Source organism: Schistocerca serialis, chromosome 4 (genome assembly GCF_023864345.2).
Source record: "Schistocerca serialis cubense isolate TAMUIC-IGC-003099 chromosome 4, iqSchSeri2.2, whole genome shotgun sequence".
Taxonomy (NCBI): Eukaryota; Metazoa; Arthropoda; class Insecta; order Orthoptera; family Acrididae; genus Schistocerca; species Schistocerca serialis.
In genome coordinates this window covers 723,307,231-723,322,820 of record NC_064641.1, presented here as the reverse complement: position 1 = coordinate 723,322,820, position 15,590 = coordinate 723,307,231, and positions in this window count along the sequence as shown.

Sequence of the window (15,590 nt, the reverse complement as noted above, 5' to 3'; positions counted from 1 at the left end):
CACACATATGTCTTTTCTCACATGATGTACTGGAACTATAGCTGGAGGGCAACAAAAGGAATCCATATTTCTATATTTCCGGAAATCATTTGACGCCGTGCGCTTGCAGGCTGTTAATAAAGATACGAGCATATGGCATACGTTCACACATATGTTAGTGGCTTGAAGAATTCTTAAATAATAAAGCGGAAATGCCATGTGGCTAGGGCCTCCCGTCGGGTAAGCCGGTCGTCTGGTGCAAGTCTTTCGAGTTGACACCATTTCGGTGACTTACGTGTCGGTGGGAATGAAATGATGATGATAAGGACAACACAACACCCAGTCCCTGAACTGAGAAAATCTCCGACCCAGCCGGGAATCGAACTCGGCCGTTAGGTATGACATTCCGCCGCGCTGACCACTCAGCTACCAGGGGCGGACCTTAATTAACACGATCCAGTATGTTGCCGTCGACGGCGAGTGTTCATCAGAGACAAGGTTTTCGTCCGGAAAGCCACGGGATGTCTGATAGGACCGCTGTTGTCCTCTATATGCATAAATGATTTGGCGGATAGGGTGGGCAGCAACGTGCGGTTGTTTGCTGATGATCCCGCAGTGTACGGTAAGGTGTCATAGTTGAGTGGTTGTAGGAAGATACAACACAGATAAAACCTCCAGTGATTAATGGCAACTAGCTCTAAAAGTAGAAATGTGTAAGTTACTGTGGATGAGTAGGAAAAACAAATCTGTAATGTCCGGTTACAGTTGTAGTCAAGTTGGCCGGCCGGGGTGGCCGAGCGGTTCTAGGCGCTACAGTCTGGAACCGCGTGACAGCTACGGTCGCAGGTTCGAATCCTGCCTTGGGCATGGATGTGTGTGATGTCCGTAGATTAGTTAGGTTTAAGTAGTTCTAAGTTCTAGAGGACTGATCACCTCAGAAGTTAAGTCCCATAGTGCTCAGAGCCATTTGAACGCAGTCAAGTCGTCTAAATATCTGGGCATACCGTTGCAAAGCGAATTGAGGTGGAACGAGCACACGAGATCTGTGATAGGGAAGGAGAATGGTGGACTTCGGTTTATAGCGGGAATTTTACGATAGAGTGGTTCACCTGTAAAGGAGTCAGCATAGAGGACGATGGTACCATATACACTTGCGTACTGCCAGAGTGTTTGGAATTCATACGAGGCCGGATTGAAGAAAGACATCGGAGCAGTTCAGAGGCCGGCTGCTAGGTTTGTTACCGGTTGGTTCGAACAACACGTAAGTGTTACGTAGATGCTTCGGGAACTGAAATGGGAATCGCTGGTGGGAAAGTGACGTTTATTTTTCGAGGAACACTAGTGAGAAAATTTAGAGAACCGGCATTTGAAACTGAGTGCAGTAAGATTCTACGGCCTCCAACATACATTGCGCATAAGGACAACGAAGCCCGCCTGGTTGGCCGTGCGGTCTAACGCACGGCTTTCCGGGCGCGAAGGAGCGCCTGGTCCCCGGCACGAATCCCCGCGGCGGATTTGTGTCGAGGTCCGGTGAGCCGGCCAGTCTGCGGATGGTTTTCAGGCGGTTTTCCATCTGCCCCGGCGAATGCGGGCTGGTTCCCCTTATTCCGCCTCAGTTACACTATGTCGGCGATTGCTGCGCAAACAAGTTCTCCACGTACGCGTATACTACCATTACTCTACCTCGGAAACACAGGGGTTACACTCGTCTGGTGTGAGACGGTCTATACTTCCCTATCGTAGAGGGTTAGTGTAGTGTAGTTGGTAGAGACACTGAGCTAACGAAACAGTGCGCAGCGAAGTGACATTTCGTTGTATTCACATTTCTTTTTTCCACCTCCACGCTTTCTATAAGCTTGTGGGACATCCTCATCAAATTAGTAGAATATTTTCTGCAATATCCGAGGTTATATATACTAAGGTATAAAAACAAGTTGTTGTTTAGGGTTGTTACCAAATATCACGAGAAGTACTTAACCGACTCAAATCAAATTTTCACACGATACTCTAATAAACGTTCGAACGGGTATAGGCTAGATATATTTAATGTATTTGATATATGAGTATATGATATAGGGTATACGTAAGTATATATATACTACACAAAGGGCAATGTTATTAGCAAAAATCTTGAAAAAATCTGGAGTGATTTACTTCAGATTTTTGCACAGTACCCTAATAAACCTTCAGACGGACATGGACTACATATATTTTAAATATATGTGGTATATAAATATATATTTATGCTCTATACTATTAAGCAAAGAGAAGTCGACACTTGAGGTTGTTACCAAAGATCTGCAAAAGTTTTTAACCAATTTACTTAAAATTTTTATATGATCCTCTAATAAATGTTCGGGAGGATATAGCCTACATATTTCTGATATATATGGTGTATATGTATATAAATACTACACAAAACGGTGATGTTACTAGCAAAAGTCTCATTTACATCAGAATTTTAAATGGTACCGTAATAAACGTTCAGACTGACTTAGACTTTGGTGCATATATACATAGATAGAGAGGGAGAGAGAGAGAGAGAGAGAGAGAGAGTTGAGAGGAAACACTGAACGAAAAATTCTTGAAAATCTCTCGACCAACTTACTTCAGACTTTTAAGCGACTTCAATTCCCAATCAAGGTTTCGGTGGCTATAACAATATACAAGATTACGGTAACGGACATAAAGAGAGGGAAAGGATTGAGTAGGTAACGTAAAGAATGAGGGGCATTAGCAGGAGATTAAATGAAGAGAGGAGAGACGAGAATGTGAAGAGACAGATGGCAGAGAAGAAGATGACGTATATCCAGCTGCGATACATATTTAACAACTGCGAAGCATTTGTACGTTCGGTAGTGCAAATATAAATACGCTCTCTCTCAGGAGAGAGCTTGTCCGGTTTAGTGAATTTTATAAGCTCTTGTCCTTACTGACTGGACATGGAACTTTACTTTTTGTCTTATAACACGTCCATGGACATTGAAGTTTATATTTATGTACACTACAGACAAAGCAACGTGAGTATCATATAGACAAGGTAGAAAAAGAACGTTTTAATAGACCTAACGTAGAAATTTTACGCTCGCCCATTTTCGTAAGCGTGGGTTGGGAGTCAGATACAGCCGACAGCTGACACTGGAGAGCTCTACGGTCGCCAATCTCGTTAACTAGCACGTCCCATGTGTCTCGTGAGGTTGAATTTCCCGTCTGCGCCCACGCCAATGTGAGCTACCTCGTCCCATATGAGGACAGCTTAACAGAGTGCTCAGATATAGTGCCTACACTGTCGCAGTTCGCCGCGTCCTGACGCAACTTTCAGCCGTCACACATGTCGCATCTTCAGATGTGGCAACCCTTCCCAGTGACTGTGGGTCGCTCAGTCTGCATCCACCTTGCGACACCGGCGCGTTTTGCCAGCTTGTTCGGTAACAGGGCTGTTATTCCGGGAAGGCCGGCCGGCGGCACATCGCAATATTATTAGCGGTGCGGCCTCCCGGAATAGCGTAGCGCCGGCCCGCGGTGCGGCGCGCGGCTCTGCTTAATCTCCGCGGCGGCGCCTATCTGGGCGGGTGTCCGCTCTGCATTAGCGAAACACGGCCGGCCGGTTATTTGTGGCGGCGCGCGCGGCGCACAGTGGCAGCGGCTGTCCCTAGCAGGCCGACTTCCGGCGCTGCTCGACTCGTGTCGGGCCGCCGCGCTGCAGGCGTACGCGTGTAGCCCTAACTACTGCCCTCATGATGAAAGTTTCTCTAAAATTCTAGCCGAGAAGGTAGTTCCCCAGAAGTATTCGTCGTACCAGATTTAGTATCCTCGTTCGCCACTGTAGAGTAGGGGAGGCAGGGGAGAGGTTGTGGTTATAGGTGGCCGTCATCCTCGTTGTACAACAAAAATGCACACGTGCATTTTTTTTCTTTATTGTTATTTTCACACCTGATACAGGTACGCCAGCAGCTGCATACTACGCCGCTCTTCGGCCACAGATATGACTAATGACACAAAAGGAGACAATCGAAAAACAGACATGGTGGATATACGAACGTTGTTGTTGTTGTTGTGGTGTTCAGTCCTGAGACTGGTGTGATGGAGCTCTCCATGCCACTCTATCCTGTGCAAGCTTCTTCAACTCCCAGTACCTACTGCAGCCTACATCCTTCTGAATCTGCTTAGTGTATTCATCTCTTCGTCTCCCTCTACGATTTTTACCCTCCACGCCCCCCTCCAATACTAAATTGGTGTCCTTCGATGTCTCAGAACATGTCCTATCAACCGATCCCTTCTTTTAGTCAAGTTGTGCTACAAGCTCCTCTTATCCCCAATTCTATTCAATACCTCCTCATTAGTTATGTGATCTTCCCACCTAATCTTCAGCATTCTTCTGTAGCACCACATTTCGAAAGCTTCTATTCTCTTCTTGTCTAAACTATTTATCGTCCTCGTTTCACTCCCAAACATGGCTACACTCCATACAAATACTTTCAGAAACGACTTCCTGACACTTCAATCTATACTCGATGTTAACAAATTTCTCTTCTTCAGAAACGCTTTCCTTACCATTGCCAGTCTACATTTTATATCTTCTCTACTTCGACCATCTTCAGTTATTTTGCTCCCCAAATAGCAAAACTCATTTACTACTTTAAGTGTCTCATTTCCTAATCTAATTTCCTCAGCATCGCCCGATTTAATTCGACTACATTCCAGTATCCTCGTTTTTCTTTTGTTGATGTTCGTCTTATACCCTCCTTTCAAGACACTCTCCATTCCGTTCAACTGCTCTTCCAAGTCCTTTGCTGTCTCTGACAGAATTACAATGTCATCTGCAAACATCAAAGTGTTTATTTCTTCTCCATGGATTTTAATACCCACGTGTACCAGTCCGAGGACCTGCCAAAAAGGGGAAAAGGTGGGGGAGGATGGAGAGGGGAGGGTTTAGATGCCAGTGGCAGAGGAGATGGGAGGGGGAAGAAAGAAGGTAGCAGGGATAGGGGAGCCCTGGGGTAGAGGAGGGAGGGAGGAAGGGAGAAGGGAGAGAAGGGAGAGAGGGTGCCCTTGCGAAAAAACACAGGGAGTGGACGGGGATGATCAATGTTGGTAGAAGGGGTGGATGGAGGGGATGAGGGCATCATCAGGGAGGGGGAGTTGGTGGAAGTCACCTTGGGAGAGGGTAAGGAGGGTGGAGAGATGGAGAGCAGATGAGCTGTGGGAATGCAGGCGCGATAGCGGACGGGGGTGGGAGAGGATGGGAGAGACAAGCGGATGGTGATATACACGTGGATTAACATGGTTCTTTATTTACTTGTACTGGATACATAACTTGAATATAGTCCATGTGTTGTAGTACAAGCTCATCTGTAATAGTCCTCTTGCAGGCAATATCGGTATCTTGCTGTTACTCTAATCTGGTCGCTATGTAATGTCGTAACATACGATGTGAACTGACGGACGCCAACTGGAATAGCGAGGCGAGTCAGTGAGGCCCTCCGGTCAGCGATGGCGGCTTAAATACTTGCCGTCCAGTTGGCGTTATCTGCGTCTTGTTTGCGACTCTCTCTGGCCTCTCTCGTGATAGGAGCGCTTGATCAAGGGCTTGCTATCGGTCTTTGCACTACATCTTTGGAAACCGATGTGCTGGCGACCAGATACGGATAACGTTGGGCTGCTTCTGAACAATTACTGCAGCAATTAAGTCATAATAATATACTCTGTCTCAGGAAGGTAAGGGCACCACAAAGCCATAGCAGACTTTGTGACTCATAATAGAAGCAGGACTTAAGAATAAACAAGGTAAGTTAATACGATTTTTCGACAGTTATACTCCATTAGACTTCGAAATTAGGGTAAGCTACACAAAAGACGAATAATGTATTAGGTTGGTGCGTAAGTTCCTGGCATATATCCATGAGCTTAATTAACACAGATACAAATAACAGAGACTTCAGTCATTAATAATACAGTACTGGCCATTAAAATTGCTACACCAAGAAGAAATGCAGATGATAAACGGGTATTCATTGGACAAATAGATTATACTAGAACTGACATGTGATTACATCTTCACGCAGTTTGGGTACATAGATCCTGATAAATCAGTACCCAGATCAACCACCTCTGACCGTAATAACGGCCTTCATACGCCTGGGCATTCAGTCAAACAGAGCTTGGATGGCGTGTACAGGTACAGCTGCCCATGCAGCTTCAACACGATTTCACAGTACATCAAGAGTAGTGACTGGCGTATTGTGACGAGCCAGTTGCTCAGCCACGATTGACCAGACGTTTTCAATTGGTGAGAGATCTGGTGAATGTGATGGCCAGGGCAGCAGTCGAACATTTTCTGTACCCATAAAGGCCCGTACAGGAACTGCAACATGCGGTCGTGCATTATCCTGCTGAAATGTAGGGTTTCGCAGGGATCGAATGAAGGCTAGAGCCACGGATCGAACACATCTGAAATGTAACGTCCACTGTTCAAAGTGCCGTCAGTGCGAACAAGAGGTCACCGAGACGTGTAACCAATGGCACCCAATACCGTCACGCCGGGTGACACGCCAGTATAGCGATAACGAATGCACGCTTCCAATGTGAGTTCACCGCGATGTAACCAAATACGGATGCGACCATCATGATGCTGTAAACAGAACCTGGATTCATCCGAAATAATGTCGTCTTGCCATTCGTGCACCCAGGTTCGTCGTTGAGTACACCATCGCAGGTGCTCCTGTCCGTGATGCAGCGTCAAGAGTAACCGCAGCCATGGTCTCCGAGCTGTAGTCCATGCTGCTGCAAACGTCGTCGAACTATTCGTGCAGATGGTTGTTGTCTTGCAAACATCCCCATCTTTGACTCAGGTATCAAGATGTGGCTGCACGATCCGTTACAGCCATGCGGATAAGATGCCTGTCATCTCGACTGCTAGTGATACGAGGTCGTTGGGATCCAGCACGGCGTTCCATATTACCCTCCTGAACCCATCGATTCCATATTCTGCTAACAGTAATTGGATCTCGACCAACACGAGCAGAAATGTCGCGATGCGATAAACCGCAATCGCGATAGGCTACAATCCGATCTTTATCAAAGTCGGAAACGTGATTGTACGCATTTGTCCTCCTTACACGAGGCATCACAACGACGTTTCACCAGGCAGTGCCGGTCAACTGCTGTTTGTGTATGAGAAATCGGTTGGAAACGTTCCTCATGTCAGCACGTTGTAAGTGTCGCCACCGGCGCCAACCTTGTGTGATTGCTCTGAAAAGGCAGTGATTTTCATGTCACACCATCTTCTTCCTGTCGGTTAAATTTCGCGTCTGTGGAACGTCATCTTCGTGGTGTAGCAAATTTAGTAGTGTATGCTCTTCTTCACTATATACAACATACTGTCAACGCTGTAGGAATTAAGTGGTTTTGAGGCTATGAACTCGTCGGGCCATGTTCGGAGCACATTTTCATCCGAAAATGAAGTTCCTTGGAGGTTTATCGATAAAGAGAAGAAAATGTGAAATTCTGAGAGCCCAAGATCAGTAGAACCGTGTATAGTGTTTTTTGTCACTCTAGGAGAACGCCCGCGTGCGTTATGTTGGAGCAGCATTACATCACACAGTCTTTCTGGTCGTTATTCTTGGATTGTGTCTGCAAGACATTTGAGTTGTTGACATTATACGTCAGCAGTGATGGTTACACCTCGGGGAAGCAATTCGTAGAACGCTACACCGTTGCTATTCCACCAGATGCATAACATTAACTTTTGTGGATGAGCGCAGGTCTTTGTACGATAACTTGCTACTTTGTTTGTCCTCAGTCATTTCTTCCTTTTCCTTATGTTAGCGTAAAGACACCATTTCTCGTTACCAGTAGAGATACAGGATAAGATTGGTCCGTGTTTTTCAAGAGCTAATTGATGACGAGCAAACAGAGATGCCCGTACGGTCACCTACTGATCTCTTTTGTGATTTTCGCTTAGAGCAGGTGGTACCAGTACGTCCGATTTTTGAACCATCCTCATCGCATACAAATGTCGCACATTTGCCATTTTCCGAGTACACTGATGTGGATTATTGTGTAATAATGCGTTTAAACGATCTTCATCAAACCCCGAAAGTCTTTCTGAACGTGAAGAGTCATGAATGTTAAAACGATCCTCCTTGAAACTCTCTTGCCGTGTTCTGTCCAATAGCATTATCCCCATACGCAGTGCCAATGTTTCTGGTTGCAGCTGCTGTTGTCACCCCTCTATTGAAGTCAAACAGAAGAATGTATCGGCAATGGGTCCACAGATCCACTCACTCTCTCCAAATCACAAAATGTGACAGTATGTAAATTCCATTAACAACGGTGAACTCCGAATTCTGTCCGAACAGGCATCAGAAGACACAACGATACTGACCGACCGCCCTCTGATCCTTTTTTTTTTTTTTTTTTTTTTTCTTTTTTTTTTTTTTTTTTTTTTGTCATCAGTCTACTGACTGGTTTGATGCGGCGCGCCACGAATTCCTTTCCTGTGCTAACCTCTTCATCTCAGAGTAGCACTTGCAACCTACGTCCTCATTTGCTTGACGTATTCCAATCTCTGTCTTCCTCTACCGTTTTTGCCCTCTACAGCTCCCTCTAGTACCATGGAAGTCATTCCCTCATGTCTTAGCAGATGTCCTATCATCCTGTCCCTGCTCCTTATCAGTGTTTTCCACATATTCCTTTCCTCTCCGATTCTGCGTAGAACCTCCTCATTCCTTACCTTATCAGTCCACCTAATTTTCAACATTCGTCCATAGCACCATATCTCAAATGCTTCGATTCTCTTCTGTTCTGGTTTTCCCCCAATCCATGTTTCACTACCAAACAATGTTGTACTAAAGACGTACATCCTCAGAAATTTCTTCCTCAAATTAAGGCCGGTATTTGATATTAGTAGACTTCTCTTGGCCAGAAATCCCTTTTTTGCCATAGCGAGTCTGCTTTTGATGTCCTCCTTGCTCCGTCCGTCATTGGTTATTTTACTGCCTAGGTAGCAGAATTCCTTAACTTCATTGACTTCGTGACCATCAATCCTGATGTTAAGTTTCTCGCTGTTCTCATTTCTACTACTTCTCATTACCTTCGTCTTTCTCCGATTTACTCTCAAACCATACTGTGTACTCATTAGACTGTTCATTCCGTTCAGCCGATCATTTAATTCTTCATCACTTTCATTCAGGATAGCAATGTCATCAGCGAATCGTATCATTGATATCCTTTCACCTTGTATTTTAATTCCAATCCTGAACCTTTCTTTTATTTCCATCATTGCTTCCTCGGTGTACAGATTGAAGAGTAGGGGCGAAAGGCTACAGCCTTGTCTTACATCCATCTTAATACGAGCACTTCGTTCTTGATCGTCCACTCTTATTATTCCCTCTTGGTTGTTGTACATATTGTATATGACCCGTCTCTCGCTATAGCTTACCCCTACTTTTTTCAGAATCTCGAACAGCTTGCACCATTTTATGTTGTCGAACGCTTTTTCCAGGTCGACAAATCCTATGAAAGTGTCTTGATTTTACTTTAGCCTTGCTTCTGATCCTATAAGGCGGCAATCGATGCGGATCTCGAGGGGCTTGTGGTCTACTCGCCGCCCTCCCTGCCGTCGTCAGTTTTCGTGACCGGAGCTACTACTTCCTAGTTAAGTGGCTCCTCAATTTGTCTCACAAGGGCTGAGTGCACACTGCTTGCCAACAACGCTCAGCAGACCGGACCGTCACCCATCCTAGTGCTGGTCAAATCCGACAGCGCGTTAATTTCTGTGATCTCGCGGGGACCAGTTTTACCACTGCAGTACGGCCGTTAGCAACAACAGTGAACTACAAGTAAAAAATGACAATCGATAAATAAACCCACAAAAACCAGAATACCAACATGCAAAACAAAAACACTACGAACGTACGCAGCAGCCTAACATAATATGTGCAGGAACCAACAAAGGAATATTAGGAATGGAAGGTCAAGAAAGAAGTGCTCCAGTCAAAAAGGGCCTGAGATGCGGATGTAGTCTTTCACCTCTTCTGTTCATTCTGTTCATTGAAGAAGCAATGCCGAAAATGAAAAAATAAAGTTCTAGAGTGGAAATAAAACTCAGTATGTGCTGCCCTCAGTGAAAGTGGAGAACTGTTACAGGACGCGTCGAATAGTATGAACGGACTAATGTGTACATAATATGGCAAGACAGTAAATCGAAGACAGTCGCAAATAATGAGCGAGAAACTTACATCGAAATTGGGGACTACGAAGAACACGAAGTGTGTGTAAGGACGTCAAACGCTGCGAGTATGCAGATGGAAATTTCATCTTACATCTTGTATAATAATTTTTTGAAAATTGAAGCCAGAGCTGTTAAAACTAGAACACTTAGAGATTAGAGCTCATGTATTTACCACAAGGAAAATCTAACAGTAGCTAACAACAGTTAAAACTGTTTATTCATTAAACTTTTAACTTGTTTGTAAAAAAATTGGCTCCGTGCCTCGGCTCTCGTTTCTTTAATACTATTCATCTGATTTCAATGTAATTTGCTGAGAACATTTATAACATACATATCTAACTGAAACACTAGTTTTTCGATTGAAATAAAAATGAGTCTATAGCAGCATTTTGAAGTTACTGTACTCTGAAAATATTAGTTTTTTCTTCTATAACCGTGTCTATTTCTCAAAACACTTCATCAAAACAAGTGATGCTAGAGTTATGGGTTCACCTTCCCACATATAACAACTACTGAAACTTTCAGTCTCAAAGTTGTATGCTTTCAGTTTCTATCTGTATCTAAAGTTATAAAAATTATTTTTCGGAAAGATCACTTTAAAGTTAAATGCAGTGTTCACATATAGCTAGTGCGTTCTAGGGTCATAATTCTTTGCCTCCTCTGATTCCCCGTCCTCCTTCCCCCTCTTCTTTACTCTTTTTGACATTTTTGCTACTTTAGTTACTAGCAGAAGATCCCGTACAGATTTCATGACACGTTCACGGTCGAAGAGTAGCAAAATTGAAGATTTTATCCCCATTCTATGCTGAAATATTTCTTGGTTTGTGCTCCCTCAAGAAAGAAAATAAGAGAATCAAGCACACCAATTTCTAACGTCTTCCGATCCACAAATACTATTTTAGTCAACTTTTCCGAAATGCGCAGGTTAAAGCTTTCGTTTGGATTATGGGTAAAACCATGTACGCACTTTGAGAGTAAAGTTTCAATTGCAAGGTCTCTGTGTATGAGTTTCATTAAATCCAACACAGCTGTTGGTAAGGACTCTCTGTGTTGATACATATCTCCTCCAGAAATCTGTCTTTGATGCCCAACCAAGAATTTAAGCCTTTTGGACACATTGTACGTACTGGGTCCTCCACCGCAGGTAACTTACGAAAAGAAGGCGCCCACACTAACTGCTTCACTTGTTCTAGATCTCTAGTACTTGTTGTCATTGCCATGCCATAATACTTCTGAATCTTATCTATTTCATCATATTTTACCCCTCCATTTCCTATAATGGTTCTTCCTATCTGACCTTTTCGTCCCTGATAGCTTTTGTTGCAGTTTTGGCAGTCTGGTTCGCAGCCTCTATTCCACATGATCGACGCACTCAAGATTTCGAATATTTACACTGTCTCCACAGGGCTAATTTCTCTTACCTTCAGGAAACCATTTGTATCACCATCTCATTGATTTTTGTATACCGAAGCTCACGTGACTCTTCTGACAGCGTAAATATGTTCACTACTCCACTCACTTCCATGCCTCCACTTGTTCCATTATAGTTTTTAGTACTCTTCTGAGATGCGCTTCATTTCACACGACCATGCCAATATTTTGTCAGTATGTCAACATCTATCATCTTACCTGATCATAATATGGTGTTCACCCAAGGACGTCATGTAGGCACCTTTTCAAGGAGTTAGGTATTTTAACTGCACCATCAGAGTTTATATACTCGCTAATAAGATTCGTTACAAATAATCCATCTCAATTCGCGAAGAACTGTGGCGTTCATACGTACAACGCTTGAGGGAAAAATGACCTTTCCTATCAGTTATTGAAGCTGTCAGTTACTCAAAAAGGAGTGCATTATTCAGCAACAAAAATCTTTGATCATTTGCCAAACAACATAAAGTGTCTGGCACGTAGCAGATTACGTTTTAAATCTAGCTTAAAATCATTTCTTTTGGACAACTCCTTCTTCTCCATGGACGAGTTTCTGTTTCAGAAATGGAAAAAAGAATAGTACCTCTAAATGTAGTTGCATGCGCAGAACTAAAAATTTCAGTAATATTGACATTAGCTCTATGCATGTGTGTATATATATCTTGTAATCTGACTTGTTCCACATCATATCGATAAAATAATCGGGTAAATGATCTACGGAACATGACATAACTAAAACTAAACTAAAACTATAGCAGAAACCTCACAATTCCGTGACGAATGGACTCTTTTCTGCCACGTTCCAACAAAAGCAGCAAAAATCTCCTTACATCCATTACTATTGCAAATGCATTTCTCTGTAGCCTTTATCACAGAATCTTCAGAATCATCTTTCAGAGCCTCTAGGATTATACTGTTATACCTACAGAATTTGTCAGGAGAAGCTGGCAAATTCATCGAAGCTGTAAATGTTCTAGCTCCTCCATGACCTTTCCTTATGCATCACAAAGTATATGCTAACCTGGGATTAACTTCAATAACCTTCTTACCCTGAATGAATTTTGAAGTCATACAAAAGTTACTCTCTTTCCAGAACCTATACTTGAAACCCAGCTTAGCTGCAAAACCTCTTCTTCCAATTCCGTCTTCACTAACTTCCACATAGTTCGTACTGCCACAGTATTCGCGTTTGGCGGTAATCATAATGGGACAACTCCGTATGTTGAAATCTAGAAAAACATATTATCACTATCACAACTACTGATGTCATGTGTTCAATCTTTCCCTTCGAAGAACTCAGGAAAGATGGACGTTGGCGAACTCAGATCGATTAGTCTGTTGTTCTGGTGGCACTGTTGAACGTTGTGCGGTGTATGTGTTGCCAGAATGGCGTTTCTTAAGACTGAATAAGTGTATCCTACGCATACTGTGTGATAAAAGCAAGTGACACACAGAGAATATTATATACCATTCCCGAACTACAGCTACACTGCAACTGTACACCAATACACAAGTAAGGGCAACAGAGCAAATGTAGTGAGAGAACAGACAATTGAAGCTTCTTTCTGTCGTATCAACACAATGCAATGCACTGCTGTTAGTAGCAGTGGACAAGTGAGAAACGAAAAAGTGCATGTTTCTCACTCTTTATTGATATCTGAGGGCGGCGTAAGACAGTGCAAGGTCTTATTTCAATCAACTTCACAAACAGCAGAAATGATCAAATATGTATGTATTATACATCATTCTCTATAACATACTCACAAGTGAAAATTCGTGTTTTTTACCCACTTTCGTATCCTTACTCCCTAACAACTTTGCTACTTTCGAAGTAGAGCAGTAATTGACGGAGGAAGCAGGGACAACACAAATAGTAGATTACGACAGGCAAAGACAACATTCCTGGTCAAAAGATGTCTACTAGTATAATTTCGAGGATGAAATTTTTGAATGTACATCTGGACAACAACATTACATGGAAGTGAATTATGCACAGTCGGAAAACATGGAAACAAGGGAATCAAAGAGTCTGAAACGTGGTGCTATAGAAAGATGAAAAAGGGGTGGACTGGTAAGGATTGAGGAGGTTCTCCGCTGAATCGGCGAAGAAAGAAACATATGGAAAGCAGTGACAAGATAAATGAATGTGCTGTAGGATATGTGATAAAACGTCAGGGAATAGTCTCCATGCTACTACAGGAGACCATAGAGGTCAAAAACGGTAGGAGAAGATAGTTATTGAAATACATCCAACAAATAACTAAGGACGTAGAGTGCAGGTTCTACTCTAACAAACAAAGGTTGCTACAGGAGAGAAATAACTTCGTGGTGGCCTCACTGAACCAGAGGATTGGTGGATAAAGATAAAAGAAAGGAGACTGCGGTAGGTGCGCGTACAGACTGGGAACAAAATTGATGCGTCTCACACGAGACACAGTCTTAATCTTAATTTCATTTAACTCGGTTAAATTCGCAAACTACTGTGTTTCCGATTTGGTTTTATTTACGACGTCTAAGCTACAAGATTCACGAAAACCAAATTACGTTACCTATTTTTCGCATTAACGTGTAAAAATTAAGAAAGCGTAGTCACATCCCATAGGGGACAAAGAGACCTTTAGCAACTAATGTACAGATAAGCTATGGCACGTTGCGAATTATTTGATTTATTAATAACGTTGTTGGACAGAGGAGACGATCAACACATATTGATTTCATTATTTGCGGCGTAAACCTCCTCTCAGCATCATCGTCAACATTCGTTTTGAATGAAGAAATACTACAACTTAAAATTACTTATAAGACTAGTTGTTTCCGATAAATTACGTATCCAATATTTTATGCCAAAGCTGATACATTCTGACAATACTAAACAGCAGACATCTGAGAACTATCTAATAACTTTTTCTCATACTGTAGTTAATGTCCGGTTAGTAATTTGTGGAAGAAACGAATGCACAGATTTATGGAAATAAACAGTGACAGAGTTCAGATAATAAAAGCAAGTAACAAATGTCACGTTGGCATAAATGAAGCACATTTCAGGTTATGTGACAAGCAACAATATTCGAGTAATACCAGATAGTAATAAGGACTAATGACCAACGGTACACAAATTTCAAAGAGAAGACACGTCAAGATTTAACGTCACAACGATGAAGAGGGCAGTAAAGGCAGAGCGGAAACTCGCATAAGCCAAGGATATTCGTCTTAATGGAATTAGGTAATTCACAAAAACCTGTCAAGATGAACAGACGGAAAGACTAATCATGTTCTTCATGAACGGAAGTCTAATGCGGTGACAATGGACCAGGATGTTCCGTGATTCTTGATTTAAAATTTTTAAAAGTCTGTACTGCCGGAAAACTAGTTTACTTCGAGCGAATGCTGTCGGACTTTCTTTCAATCCATAGTTTACGTGTTGGTTAGTAGAGTAAACTCAGTCCACAGGCCTTGCCGGGCCCATCGGCAGCGACCGACCGCCGTGTCATCCTCCGCTAATGACGTCACTGTATGCAGTATGGCGGAGCGTGGGATCAACACACCGGTGTTCTCAGTACTCGCACATCTAGCCGCTACTGATCGGACAAGGAGCCTCTCAGTTGGCGTCACGCGGCTGAGTGCACCCCATCTGAGTCCATCCCCCATAGAGAAAACCGAGCGACGTGGCGCAGTGGTTAGCACACTGGACTCGCATTCGGGAGGACGACGGTTCAAACCCGCATCCGGCCATCCACATTTAGGTTTTCCGCGATTTCCCTAAATCGCTTCAGGCAAATTCCGGGATGATTCCTTCGAAGGCACACGGCCGACTTCCTTCCCCAATCTTGCATAATCAGATGGGATCGATTTCCTCGCTGTTTTGTCCCCTCCCCAAAACCAGCCAACCAACCATAGAAAAACTACTGGCAGTATCGGTACCCGAACACAGGTCCTCTGCACAGCA